This window comes from Neolamprologus brichardi, chromosome 8, assembly GCF_056152115.1.
Source record: "Neolamprologus brichardi isolate AB-2024 chromosome 8, ASM5615211v1, whole genome shotgun sequence".
Lineage (NCBI taxonomy): Eukaryota > Metazoa > Chordata > Actinopteri > Cichliformes > Cichlidae > Neolamprologus > Neolamprologus brichardi.
Window position 1 is genome coordinate 794,931 of NC_142111.1, and position 13,992 is coordinate 808,922.

The 13,992-nt window shown below is 40.4% G+C and overlaps 1 protein-coding gene across 3 annotated transcripts in view; it reads left to right on the forward strand.

Annotated features, from left to right (window-relative positions):
• The first annotated feature begins 474 nt into the window (after window positions 1–474).
• The window catches only part of llgl2 (LLGL scribble cell polarity complex component 2), a 41,427-nt gene continuing 27,909 nt past the window's right edge, over window positions 475–13,992 (forward strand). For all 3 annotated transcript variants that reach the window (XM_087845223.1, XM_087845222.1, XM_087845224.1), the window contains exon 1: window positions 475–778. The gene's annotated coding sequence lies outside the window, so the exon portion shown is untranslated. The remainder of the gene's footprint in view (window positions 779–13,992) is intronic.

The following is a 13,992-nucleotide window of genomic DNA, read 5'->3' on the forward strand; positions in this document are numbered from 1 at the left end:
ACAGGAGTTTTAAAGGATTACAGTTAAATTTGTAATCCTATGCCACATGTCACTACAAGGGTGTGATTAAAGTGGTAGGTGGGCTCATTTACATTTTGAGAGAAGCCAGTTGAGTCTAATAATAGTGTTGATGATATAGTTTTCACCATGTACATATGCACAGATCCGATAGAAACTCAAAGTAAAGGTCAGGTGGTAGGTGGATAACAAATAAACTCTGCTTCCTCGATAGTCACGTTTTGAAGGGTTTAGCCAGTTTCTAGAAATGAATGTTGCTCCTTCCAAAGTGGGATAGATGCTGTCTCTTCTAACATCACCAGATTTTCCCCAGGAACTTTATCAATTACCAGCCTACAGACGGCTAGATATGCCGCTCTTGGTTCGTCGTTTTCAACCAAATTTCAAAGCAAACCACTGACCGGACGTCAGCACACGTTTACGAGGTGTGCTTGAATGTGTCATGAGGGCGGAGTTAGCACAGCAGTGAGGTTTAGCCTAGCAGGAAATACTGAGGCTAACCACCGCAGCGGTGGAAAACAAAAACCAGCCAACCCAGTTTTAGTTCCTTATAGATCTTTAGATGTGATAGTTACTCAACCAGAAGCCTGTCGCCTGGATTCCGGGAATACTTATTCACGGCGTGCCTACGTCTCCCTCGACTCTGGAAGGGGAGAGATACCTCTTTGTAACTAATACACCGGGAACTGGTCGGATTTGGAATTTCTTTCAACGGCTGTAAACGGTGTACCTCTGCTGAGCAACGGCCGTTTGGAATCAGGTGGGTTAGGAAGTCGGACCGCACGCTCTCAGACCTTGTGCCCATAGTTGTTGTGAACCGTCCGGCTAACAGTTTATTCCATGCTGTTTACTCTTCAGTATGTACACACTTCAGCTGAAGCTAGCTCAAGTTGTGTGTAGAGCCAGAATATGTCATTTGCCAGTTTTTCTATGGTTAGCTTTCTAACCATCTGAAGTAAACCAAGCAAAGCAGGCATATGAGCGTTGCCTCAAAAATCAGTTTTGTGTATATTTTTCTCAAAAATTTCATACCGATTACAATCGCAAGAATGGAGTCTTGCGATGACAGACGCTTTAACTTTCGGCAAGTCGTCGAGTTGTAAAAAATGTAATACAAGGTGGACTGATTGAAATGACCGTCTCACATCAGTAACTTGCCTTCTTTATTAAATTTTAAAAAATGACTATAACCACACCAGTCAGCTTTTGTATGTAATTGGTAGTTTTTGCCATCGGTTAGCTTGTTTTCACTCTTAAAGCTACAGTAAACCTAATTGCGGCAGCCTGAAGCCATTCAGTTATTAAGACAAGTCCACACGGAAGAAAATTGGGTAGAAATGGATTAGCAGTTTCCCGCATGATGTCAGCAGTATTAGAGAAACTGGGGAATTTCTTGCTAACCTGCATGTGCAGCCAGGTGAGTACTAGTTGCAGCTAATGTTGCATAATGACGGCGACATCTAACCTGACTAAGGTGTGTCTCAGCAGTCAGTATGTTAGTAAGCCCTTTGAGTCAACGGTCTGGTTTCAAGAGTGAGTAAGTACTGTGTTTGGGGAGGGGGAGTATGAGGAAGGCGGTTTCACCTGTTTGGCTGGTTTCACGATAATTTGTATTTATAAAACTGCTGACATTGTATCCACTGAGTCCTGAACTTTAGTACAATGCGTATGTGCTGTGATTGCTTCGTCTAATCAGCTCAAATTCATATGAAGTATTCCTCACTATGAGGAACAAACTAGTAATGATGTGTAAGACAACATCAGACTTTGTAAAACAAAATGAATGAAGCAGGGTTTTCCCCATCAGTTTACACACTAAAGATTTATTTAAAATTTCTGACTACTTAATAAGGAACATCAGCCATATTACTATATTGCTCTGGTCTGTGTGTGTGTGTGTGAGTGTGTGAGTGAGGTGAGGTGAGGTGTTGCCAAAAGGTATTTTAGTGAAATGATAAATGTCATCTTGACCGACAGACATGAAAAATCAATTTCCATTATTTCCTTTGCTCTTGCCTTATTTCGGCTCAGTGTTTACTGCACTCTGCTGTCATATGGTCTCTTTTTGCCTTTCTCCTGTAGGTGCACTTAATCATACATATATGCATCACATGTGCAGTGTCACAATGTGAAGATATTAAAAATGGTAACGATATATTTTGTTACTTGTAATCAAAATAAAAGTGTTACAGAAACATAACAGGAAAGAAGTTCAACTCACGTGCTCACAGTTTATCATGAAGTCACAAATGTTTGCAATGAAAAGCTGTTGGCATAGATGGTGTGAAATGGGTCCAAACCGCTGGCTTTCTCTGTGCTATGTCAGCTTTCCAGTTAGCAACAGGTGCATGCTTGGTGCCTTAATCACTGAACAACATTGAATTTCATTGAGTAACTTGGCTTGTTATCACCAAAATGGAACCACCCATATGCAAAAAAGTTGTTCTATTAAATGGTGCAAAAAAAAAGAAAAGAAAAAAAAAAATCAGAATCTGTTTTATTAGAACAGCCATTGTTCAGCATTCACACTGTACAGTATGGACAGGTTACTGCCAAATGAAGCACAGGCTGTGTACTTCCACCTGCATGAGCCCAGGACTAGTCAAACAAAAGCCTTTGTTCTCAGGCTTGGTGTTATTCCACCTGCATTGCAAAGTCCACCTGAAACTATTATAGAGGCAAAATAAATAGCCCCTCCCAAAAGTGAGGTAAGCTGGAGGGTGTTCACCTCTTCTAAAGGAACAGTCCTGAACATTACCAGGAATTTTGGTTTTAGTTGTTCACACAGTGGAAATATAAAGAAACAATGGACAAAGCTTTGCCATCAAAGGCTTCGAATTTTTAAACTTTTGAATGGGGAGGTTAATTTTTACTAACCTTTTACAGGTAAGGAGATGACAAAGACGAAGACCTTGCTTGGCTCAGACAGTCAGCTTGCTAAATTGATTAGGAAATGCACTGAATGAAGCTGTTCTTTGGTTTGCTAATGGAAAAGCATAGGATATCCAAATGTAAAACCTCATGTTTCGTGTTTGCCAGCTCGATAGACACTATTAGAACATAACTGAAAACTTGACACTGTAAGCATTGTTCCAGAGGATAGCCTAACCCTGAGACTGAAAGGCTCTGCACACTTGGCCTCAAGGAAGTTTGTCAGTAGATCCTCATAACGATCATTGTTTGGGTAAACATGAAGTCAGAGCTTATGACATCACTGGTACTTCATGGAAATGATTGTTTATAGTGTTCTAGATTGAAACAAAACATACAGAAAGCAACTCTAGATGTGAAGATTTTGATATTAGTTTTCATAAAGTAGTGCATATGTGTGCTCATCCAATACCTTTCTCTCTTGGATAAAAGAAAAGACCTACAACCAATAAACCTCCGGCAGAACCGGGGTCAGGGAGGGGCGGCCATGTACGTCGACCAGTTGGGGTGAGAGAAGGAAGACAGGTCAAAAGACATGCTGTGGATGAGAGCCAGAGATTAATAACAAGTATGATTCCATGCAGAGAGGTCTATTAACACATAGTGAGTGAGAAATATATATTTTTTAAAGCCATAAGGTAAGAACAAAAAGAGTTTAGTCAAAGCTCTGTCCCAGATGTCACACAGACACTTTTATTAACATACAGCATAGATGTACATGAAGAAATTACTCAAAAATAAATCATCAGCATTTATTAAATAATAATGCTCCGTAAATAAAAGAAAACAATGTTGTTTTTGTGCATAACAAAAAGCTCACAATTGAGCAGTCAAAATGTAAACTAACAGACGATGAGCATAATAACAAAGACAGACAGATTTCACAGCTGCTCTGTTCCCAAGTTCTACTTCGTGACTGACAGCCTTGAGTTTGAAATCCTCTTTGTAACCGTGTCTCTTAACAGGTGCCATTTATGGTCCTCATACACAAACAATACGGTAATATTACGTTGAAGCACAGTACGTATCACTCCGCGAGGCTCCAGACTACGGTAGCCGTAATGCTCCGACATTCCATCAAGCGCTGCAGCTCCGTAGCTTACCAAAGTCGTACTAAAACATTTTTTGACAGATTGCTGAGCGCCGTGTACCGCATAAAATCGGTTGGCGGTCAGTAAGCACAACCAGAATTCATACATAAGGCGCGCTGTCGATTTTTGAGAAAATGAAAGGATTTTAGGCCATGCAGCCCCTGTCGTTAGCACGGTTAGCTCGCTAACACGACCACCCCGTGCGTCCAGCCCCACGCACGGGGTGGTCCGCGGTAACTCGTTAACGGAGATTTGCCGTGTTCATCTGGTCGCTGCCTGCAGGTGAAGCTATGGAAGAGGGGGAGTTGTGTTCAGTGAAGGAGAGGTGAGGCCGATTAATGTTGCGTAGAGACAAAAGTGGACAAAAGAGAGGCAAACTTGCGGCTCCACAAGTATAATTATAACGTAACATAGACTATATCGATATAAACGATATTGTCACATCTTATATCTCGTATGAAAATATATCGATATTTTTAAAAAAGTCGATATATCGCCCTGCCCTAGCACATTCTATAAAAATAATCTTTTACTGAAGTAAAACTGTTTTGCATTGAAATGTACTTGAAACAAAACACAATTGTTGAGTCATTAAAGCGTACACAACAGCTGGAGACAATTCACTGTAGCTAAATTGCAACATAATGTAATTTTTATTTGATATCTGCCTTATTCTTCTAGATAGAAATAGAACTTTGAACAGAGTACAGAATGAAACACTCACCTTTGTAGCATGCAGTGTTGTGTTGAATAATTATTTTTATGATAGTTTTCATCAACAACCTTTTTCTCTGATGAGATAACGAAATAAAAACTAATGCACGAGGACAAAAACTGATGAAATGTATAGACCCCTTCTTTAGCAAATACAGACGATGAAACATTTTCTCTTCACAAGCCATCAGCATATTGAATACGTACAACATACAAATGCAATTCTTGAGAGCAACCTTGCATATCTGTATAAGTTGTATCTGCCAGAATCACTTTGAGGCAGTCCAAAAGTCTTTTTCCATGGTTTCACCGAACTCCTTGTACCTTGCACTCCCACAGCCTAACCAAGCTTGATAATAGAGCAGGGAGATATGACCAAAAATATTTATCACGATATAAATTTGAAAATTTGCGATAACGATATAACTGACAATATAATTGACAATAGACAAAACACTTTACAACTCCACAACTTTATTTGTGCAAAAAAACCCAAAACAACCCATCAATGTATTTTCACTTCAACAAGCAGCTGTTTTTTATGTGCATTAAAGTTATATAAAAATTTAACAGTGCAAATGCAAATTCCTCGCTGACAGTTTAACCAAAAGGCATTTCCAGTAGAAACTGGCCGACATATCCTCAGCATAACCATGTATAATATCCACAAAACTTAAAAAGAGGTTAAACACACACAATACGGTAATATTATGTTGAAGCACAGTATGTATCACTCCGCGAGGCTCCGCCTACGATAGCCGTAATGCTCCGACAATCCATCAAGCGGTGCGGGTTCGTAGCTTACCAAAGTAAACACAACCAGAGTTCATACATAAGGCACACGGGATTATAAGGGGCACTGACGATTTTCAGAAAAATCAAAGGATTGATTTTAAGTGTGCCGTATTTTCCAAACAACACGGTAATAACGACGGCCCGCTAGCATGCGCTACCAAAAATAGTGCTTTGTTGTGTATCTGATGGACGAAAGCTAAACCAGTTCCACACCACTGAAGTTGCAGCATTTTTACAAACCAGTTCTGGTTCATCCGTTTCACTCAACATCCACTTTCACCCTTCTCATTCTCCGTTGCCGCCATGCTTTTTCCGCCATGTGCGTATGAAAACAAAGGCACTGTGCATGTGCGTTTATATTTCATTTTCTTATCATTGCCCAACATTATACCGGTATTACTGTGAATGGTATGATATGGCCCAGCCCTGCTTGATAACACTCTACTTTCAGCCTGATAGGACTCCTTCAGCTTTGGTGTCCACCAGCTGGTTCCACCACAACAGGCACCAACCACCTTGCAGCAACCTCAGCAATAGAGGTGCTGAACATTGTCCCCAGTCTCCCTCGGAAGGCTGTCGAACCTCTGTCAGAGGTGAGAGTTGAAAAGCTTGTGGACCAGTGCCTCTGCTAGACATTCCCAGCTCATCCTCACTATATATTTGGATGTGGCATGTCTGTCCAGCTTCGTCCCTCACTACCTGACCCAATTCGGGTGATGATCAGTTGATTGCTTCTCTCCTCTCTTAATCTGAGTGTCCAGAACATATGGCTGCTTATCCGAATCAATTTATTTAAACAGCACTGCTGTGTTGGCACAAGGCATAAAAGAAGATAGCAGTGGATGAATGTTAAAGGATACACATAAACTTAGTTACAGCACTTTCAGAAAGACACCTACTGTGATGATACTATTCTCTACTGCTGTGTAATTCATTATTGTAAATTTAAGTGTCATTAGGAAATGATCAGACAGCAGGGTGTTCATGGAACACTGTTAAATGCTCTGTTTCTTTGCCATATGTTAAAACAAGAACTAGAGTGTAATTAAAGTGGTTGTTTCACATTTTAAAATTTGCCAATTGAGTCTAATAACAGATTAAATGCTGTGTTGAGGCTGTCATTTTTAGCTACTACATGGATGTTATAATCACCCCCAATCATTATTTTATCTGAGCTGAGCACAAAATCAGATAAAGTCTGAGTAATCAGAAACTCTGCGTAAGGCCCAGGTGGATGATAGATGATCACAGATAGGACTGGTTTTTAAGTTTTGCAGCTGGGGTGGACAAGGCTGAGAATCAGGCTTTCGACTGGATTAAAGCTCTGTCTGGGTCTTTGGTTGATTAATAAGCTGGCATGGAAGATTGCTGCCACCGCACCCCCTCTACCTGTGCTTTAAGGTTTCAGATAGTTAGAATGACTCGGGGGTGTTGATTCATTTAAGCTGACATAATCATCCTGCTGTAACCAGGTTTCTGTAAGGCAGAGTAAATTGATTTCAATTATTAATTCGTTTACTAACAGAGACTTGGAAGAGAGAGACCTAATGTTTAATAATCCACATTTCACTGTTTTACTCTTGGTGCTGTATTGTTCTCTATTTGATGTTTTTTATGTTTAAGTCATTTTTGCTGGTTTTTAGTTGGTTAGTTTTTTTTTTGTTTTTTTTTGGGGGGGGGGGGGGGTTGTCGGTTTGGGAGCCGACACAGTCTCAAAGGGGATGGGGTTTTGGTGGTATACTGGGGGCTTTTGTTTAAGACCATCACCCAGCCATCCTGTTTTCGCAGCTCCTCAGGACAATCTGCCAGGGAAGCGCTATCGGGGCCTACGCCACCTTCGCTGACTACAGGGCAGAGCAGTCAGTGAATTGAAGCAGAGTCTCTAATTCAGGCCTCCAGAGCTACAAATAGGCTGCAGTAATTACAAGTATCATTACTGCTAAAGGAGGCCAAAGAGTAACTAAACATCTGACACAAAGAGCAGGAAAGTGCAGGAGGGACAGGTGAAGAGGCCATGCTGCTAGCGAGTCCTTAAAGACACAATAAGTGAATACTGTGAATATAATTAGTGAGTGAATACACACAGTGTGCTTCAGATGAAGCATGTGAAGATTACACTATGAAATAAGAAGTTATCTGTAAGTTTTTAATTAAACTGGCTACGCAGATAAGCTACATAAAACAGCACTGTGTGTTGGTACAGGGAGAAAAAAGTAACTTAACATAACCCACATATGTAACCCATACGATTTAAATAGATTATTTTCTGGTGACACTGCTTAGTTTAGTGCTGCACTCTCTCCTTGTCTTGTGTGTATTTATTTCAGTTGTATGTTTCACACACACTTTTGTTTTGTTGTTGCTGTTTTTTGTTTTTGCTTAATTCATTGGTTATTTTATAACCAGTTCTTCTGCTTGTAAATGGTAAATGGCCTGTATTTGTATAGCACTTTTCTAGTCCCTAAGGACCCCAAAGCGCAGTACTGTGTGGACTGTTTGTTTATATGGACTGAATTAAGACTGCGAGGAAGAGACGAGAAGAGATATGGACACATTTCACACGCGATGTCAGGGAAAATGGGAGCCTTTGTGAACCTTATGGAGCAACTCACCAGTAAAAGCACGACAAACTTTTACACTTTATATTTTAGTCAAATGAATTAACTTAAGATTATTGTCGACTAAATCTAATCAGAGTTAAGCGATTTGATTCAGATGTGTAAATTACTAATAAAGTCACAAATGTTTGCAATGATGTAAATGATGACTTTTTGAAAGTGAATTTTGCTTCATTGTTGCTGTTTAACTATTTCTATTGTGCACCGGTGGATGTACTAATTTATCACTGGCATCACTTTCATACTCAAATCTTAACCGAACAATTCCAATTCCATATTTTGAAGCACTCTCATCCAGTCCATCCAACCATGGTATGTGGATTCATGTGTTTTCTGCAGACTGAACAACTTTTTGCTTATAGGTTTACCCGTCTCTGTTTTGGCCAAAGTTAATTTCTAGATTATGTATCTGGACTAATTGGGCAGGAGTGCAGTGGCTTCAGAACCTGCCTTAGAATCCTCCACTAGAAACACGTTTTGTTTTTTGTTTTGTTTTTTCACTCAACCTGAGCTCACCTTGACACTGGCTCCGCCTCTTTGGTCTGTGTAGGCAGACTCTAGCTCCATGTGAAACTACGATGGCCTCATCTTCACTGCTGCTGTTGTGTCATCAGTGTTTTTCTTTAAAACTGGGGGCTGCTTGGGCTTAATGTTATCATACTTTTTATTCACATGCTGCTCCTAAATACACTTCTGTGGGAGGATGTTTTTAGTCGCAAATGTGGGTGAAGCACTCGCATGACAATGGCATGCAACAGAGCCATGCAATAACTGAAGCATCGAAGCAAAGAATTTGTGTTAAGGATTATTTATAATCAAATTATTCAAATTACTTAATAAATCGCAGCATCCCTAATTTCCTTACTGTAGAGGAAGAACATTATGGAAAAGTTAGAAATGAACTTTGCCCAAAGTGTAATGCTAGTTATGCTTAAAGAAAAAGAAAAAAAAGAAATGAGAGCTCTTGCTGTGAAAGATTGAACCTTTCACTGCCTGCATTTTAAAACTGACTTCACAGCTGACTAAAACTAAACAAGAAACACATTTTAATAAAATATTGTAAAGGTGGAATAGTTTATTTTCTTGTCCACATCTGCCTGCAGCTCTTAACATCCTCAGATCTGAGTCCTGTCTGATTCGGCTGCTCTTTGATTAATAATCCACACTTGGTAAAGCAACAACTAGAGAAGGAAATCACCTAGGATTTTGAAGTTGATACCATAGGGGGTTAGGGTGGTTGTGTGGAAAATTGTTTGCCCACTTCCGGGCATTGTATTTGTCACACTTAAATGTTTCAGATCAAATAAATATTTGACAAAGATCACACAAGTAAACACAAAATGCAGTTTCTAAATGAAGGTGTTTATTATTAAGAGGGGAAAGAGATCCAAACCTACATGGCCCTAACCCTAATAACCCTTTTTATGGCAAAGTCATGAGCACTGACCGTAATCGAGGCCTGCAGTTCTTTGGATGTTGTTCTGGGGTCTTTTGTGACCCCTTGGATGAGTTGTCTGCGTGCTCTTGGTGGCCAGCCACTTCTGGGAAGGTTTACCATTGTTCCATGTTTTCGCCATTTGTGCATAATAGCTTTCAATGTGGTTTGCTGAGTCCCACAGTTTCAAAATGGATTCATAACCTTTTCCAGACTGAAAATTACTTTGTTTCTAATTTGGTCCTGAATTTCCTGATCATGGCAGCAGAATGTCTGGCTTTTGAGTCTGTTGAAAAGCCATATCAGCAGGTATATTCTTGTTTCAACGTCCACCTTTTCTGTAGCGTTCATGCTGCATTTAAATGACGTCGCAGGATGCACGGATGCATTGCTATGGCGACAACCACGCATGTTAGGTAGAACCAGATTGTAGTGGAAAACCAGTCGATCTGAGTCGAGTCATAGCAGTCTGTGGCAAGTGGATCCGAGTAGGTACTAATGGAACACAGTGGTACAGTGTGCAGGTGAGTAAAGGCTGGAGGAGGCAAAGATGGCACCGTTATTATTCACAGTTACTATAGATTTTTTTTATTTATTAACTCAACAGACACCTGCTTTTTCAGGTAGATGAGAGATGAGGGTCACCTAGAAGGATGTTAGGCACACACGTATGGGTGTTATTGACAGTAAAACAAAAGGCCTAGGTGGCAGCTAGAGACCTAAGTGGGAGCAAAATGTTAACTATCTGACATGGGGGTAGTTACAGGTTCACCTGTTGAAGCTTTTCATAACTATGCAGATCGTGTGAACTGTAGGCTCTTTTTTCCCATCATTTTGATGCAAAATGTGTGAATGTGTGTGTGAATGGGTGGATGACTGAATGTAGTGTAAAGCGCTTTGGGGTCCTTAGGGACTAGTAAAGTGCTATACAAATACAGGCCATTTTACCATTTTTACCATTCAAAAAGGACTAAACTCTGAAGTAATGCATCACCCTAAGGGTACGATGTGTCCTTGATGATTTATAACAAGACAAAACACGAGCTTCATGGCAACAAAAGAAAAGTGTTTTATTTCAAGTAGCTCGTTTTCCTTTAATTAGGATTTTGTCTTTTTTTTTTTTAAAGTTAAAATCGAATTATTCACCCACCTGTAGAGTTTTCTTTTTCTTTGTAAACTGAACCTTTTTCGTGATCAACTATTTAAGATGTTTTTTTTAATCATTCTTGATTGGCATGCTATATTTTTTTCACAGTAGCATGCAAGTGTATCTCTACAGGCTTTGTTTTCTGCAGACAGGAGTAAAAGTGGTGATGTATCGTACCACAATGTCTCTAAATCAAATAAAACACTAGGCAAATTATCAGATAATTCTGATCTGTAGTATCATTTGTCTTTAGCAGTTGCCCTCATTTATCTTTGAGAACTATACCACATTTTAATCCCCTTGGAATTGGTTTTATATATATACCCACTTGGACCTTAAACACCTTTGTATGAAGTCCCTGTCCTGAGGAGTGTGTCATTTAATGGCTCAGGTCTGAAACTACTATCACTTAGGATCAGAGTTTAGTTAATGTAAACTTTGTGCACTCGACCACCCTCCCCTTAATCTTTGGTTTTTCATTATAGGAAGGAATGAGTGAGGTGGTGGGAGACGTGACGTCCTGGCAGCCAGAGCTAACAATCTGTCTGTCTAGCAATCTAATGTTTGCTAAACTAAAGAGGGTAAAGAGAGGTACCTCTGCTATGTTTGCTGTAGTGCTGTACTCCTCTTGCCTCAGTCTCTTTCTGCTGTTTAACTACAAAAAAATTATGTTTTTCTTCATGCATATTCACCAGCAAAAGTTCTTTTTTTCTCCAGGTTTCAGTAAAACATCTGTGGTTTCTATTTCATGCACCGCTTTCCCCTTCAGAGCAAAGACATAACACTCCACAGCCCCCTAACTAGCAGTGGACCTTTTAGTAATCACTCATCCCAGTCACCGTAACTGAGAATAGTTCAGTGATTGCCAGCTGAAGATCACTGCGAGGTGAGGTCCTGTATGTTCAGTTGATTTGGTGTCTTATGACGCGTTTCTTTGTGTGAGATAGGTGTGTTCAGATGTGAAAGCAGGTCCTAGCAGCAGCTCTCATACAGCTCCTGCTTCCCCTGTGTTGACAGGATGAGTATTACTGTTTGTGCCTGTAGTTTGTGACTTGATCAGATATCATTCAAGAAGACTTCCTGTCTTGAGCGAGTGCAGGCATAGCTGCCATTGCAAAAGATCTCGAGTGGAATGTTTTGGATGACATGGATTTGCAGCTACTCATCGTGTACTAAGCAGTATGTTAGCTTTGTGTTTAAGAACCACGAGCTATGGAGCAGCTCTGCTTAGTTAAGCAGTGTGAGGTTCCTGTTGTGGGATATAGGCGTGTTTTTGCATGGCTGCACTCCCTAACTCAGATGGCTTGATGGATATACTGGGAATTTGATGATATCGCTGAGCTGTGTTATGAAAAGGAAACAGTGTCTTGCAGCTTGAGAGCAAAGGCATCCAGGATGGTATATTGAATAGCATAAGAAGACAAGCCTGTTAAATTTGCAGTCAAAGGTAAATAAAGTCTAAATCATTATCTTCATGGGAGATATGCTCGTGGCGACCATAGTGAAAGAAGATGGAGTGTTCGCCGTCATTTGCTTCTCCAGGGGTGGCACGAACCAGCATTTGTGACATCACAATCCATTCTGCAGTGACCTGTTTCAGCCAATACACACACACACACACACACACACACACACACACACACACACACACACACACACACACACACACAAATCAAACATTTCTCCCATAAAAGAAATGTTATGATGCTATGATGTTTTTAAGCAATTCTTATAGTGAATTTTGATGTTGAAATCTTGCTGTTTTGAATCAAAGTCAAAAATATGAGAAGACTGTGATCGGAGAATACAATGGTTGAAACAGAGCTGGTGCCAAGGTACACTTCAGAGTCCTGCAATGCTAGTAGAAAAGCTAATGCTTCTTTTTAGATCAGACCTTCCCAACGTGTGGGGCTGCAGAGCCATTGCAGGGGGGGCGCGGTATGAAAAGGGGGCGGGAAACAAAACGCTTGGACACTGCTAGCACAGGGCCCCCACAGAAACGCAAAGCAGGAGACGAAGCATCGCTGAATATGTTTCCAAACCAACTTCTAAGCCAAAGACTAGAAAATATGGTGAAGCATGTCTGCCCTTTGGTTTCACCTGCACAAGTGCCGAGGTAGGTCTCCCTGCAGGATTGGTTCTCCTGCGTCAGGAGCAGCGCTGGGCTGTTCAAATCACAGACAAACAGGATCCCACAGTTGTTTATGTTTTTAAACCCATTTTGCACAGAGAGGCGTTTTTTGAAAAAAGCATTGATAGCAATGTTGATTATTACACATGAAAAAAACAACTACAGTAAAATAATCACTCCGTGACGCCTCTGTCTTTCTAAATGGAGGCACAGTAACTGTGTGTGTATATGTAAGCGTGAAGATAGTAAGATTAACAGTATTTTGTCTCTATCTGCCATTCTGCAATTCATCTCGTGTAAACGTGGCGCACAGCGTGACATGAAAAAAGGAACATATCTTTGACGTTGCGTGACGAACTCTGTATTCCTCGTCCACACGTAAACGGAAAAAAATTAGTTTTAGAAAATCTCAGTTTTCGGTGATTAAAAACGCTGTTTACGTGTGGACGAAACAGCTGCGTTTTCAAAAATACCCGCGTAGGTGTGGATGCAGCCTAAAAGAGTTAGTAGTTTATTTTCTTACTACCTGCAGATTACTTGTATTTGCTTAATTGTTTACTAAATGTTTGATGTGTGAAAGAAACCGCAATGGAGCAAAATATGGGTGTGTGTGGTTGGAGGATGTGTTCGTGCATGTGCGCGAGAAAAGGGGGGGGGGCGCGAACATTTTTCTTGTAAAACAAAGGGGGGGCCTAGCAAAAAAGTTTGGGAACCACTGTTTTAGGTCATGTTATAGTGTATTAGATTAGATTTATTTTTATTTTTTTTTGACAAAAAGATGGTCAGTGCGTTTGACGAGCTGGGAGATATGTTGTTGCATTGTTGCAGGATCTGGAAAGGTGTTGATGTGGTCGGTCCAGGTGGATCAGTAGGACACTATAACATGCAAGTAAACTTCACAATTACTGGCCCTGCACAAAAGGGTGTTCAGCCACTGGAACATGGCTGGTGTGTTTCTTAATCCAGATGGCATTAAGGTTTATTGTAAAACATGGTCAGGTGTCTTACAGACAGGAGTTTGGTTAATGGGACCTACCAGTATCCTTAAAGGAGATCTGTCTTTGTTATTAACTTAAAATGATATACTCAGTAAAGTCATTCATGCATGGAAG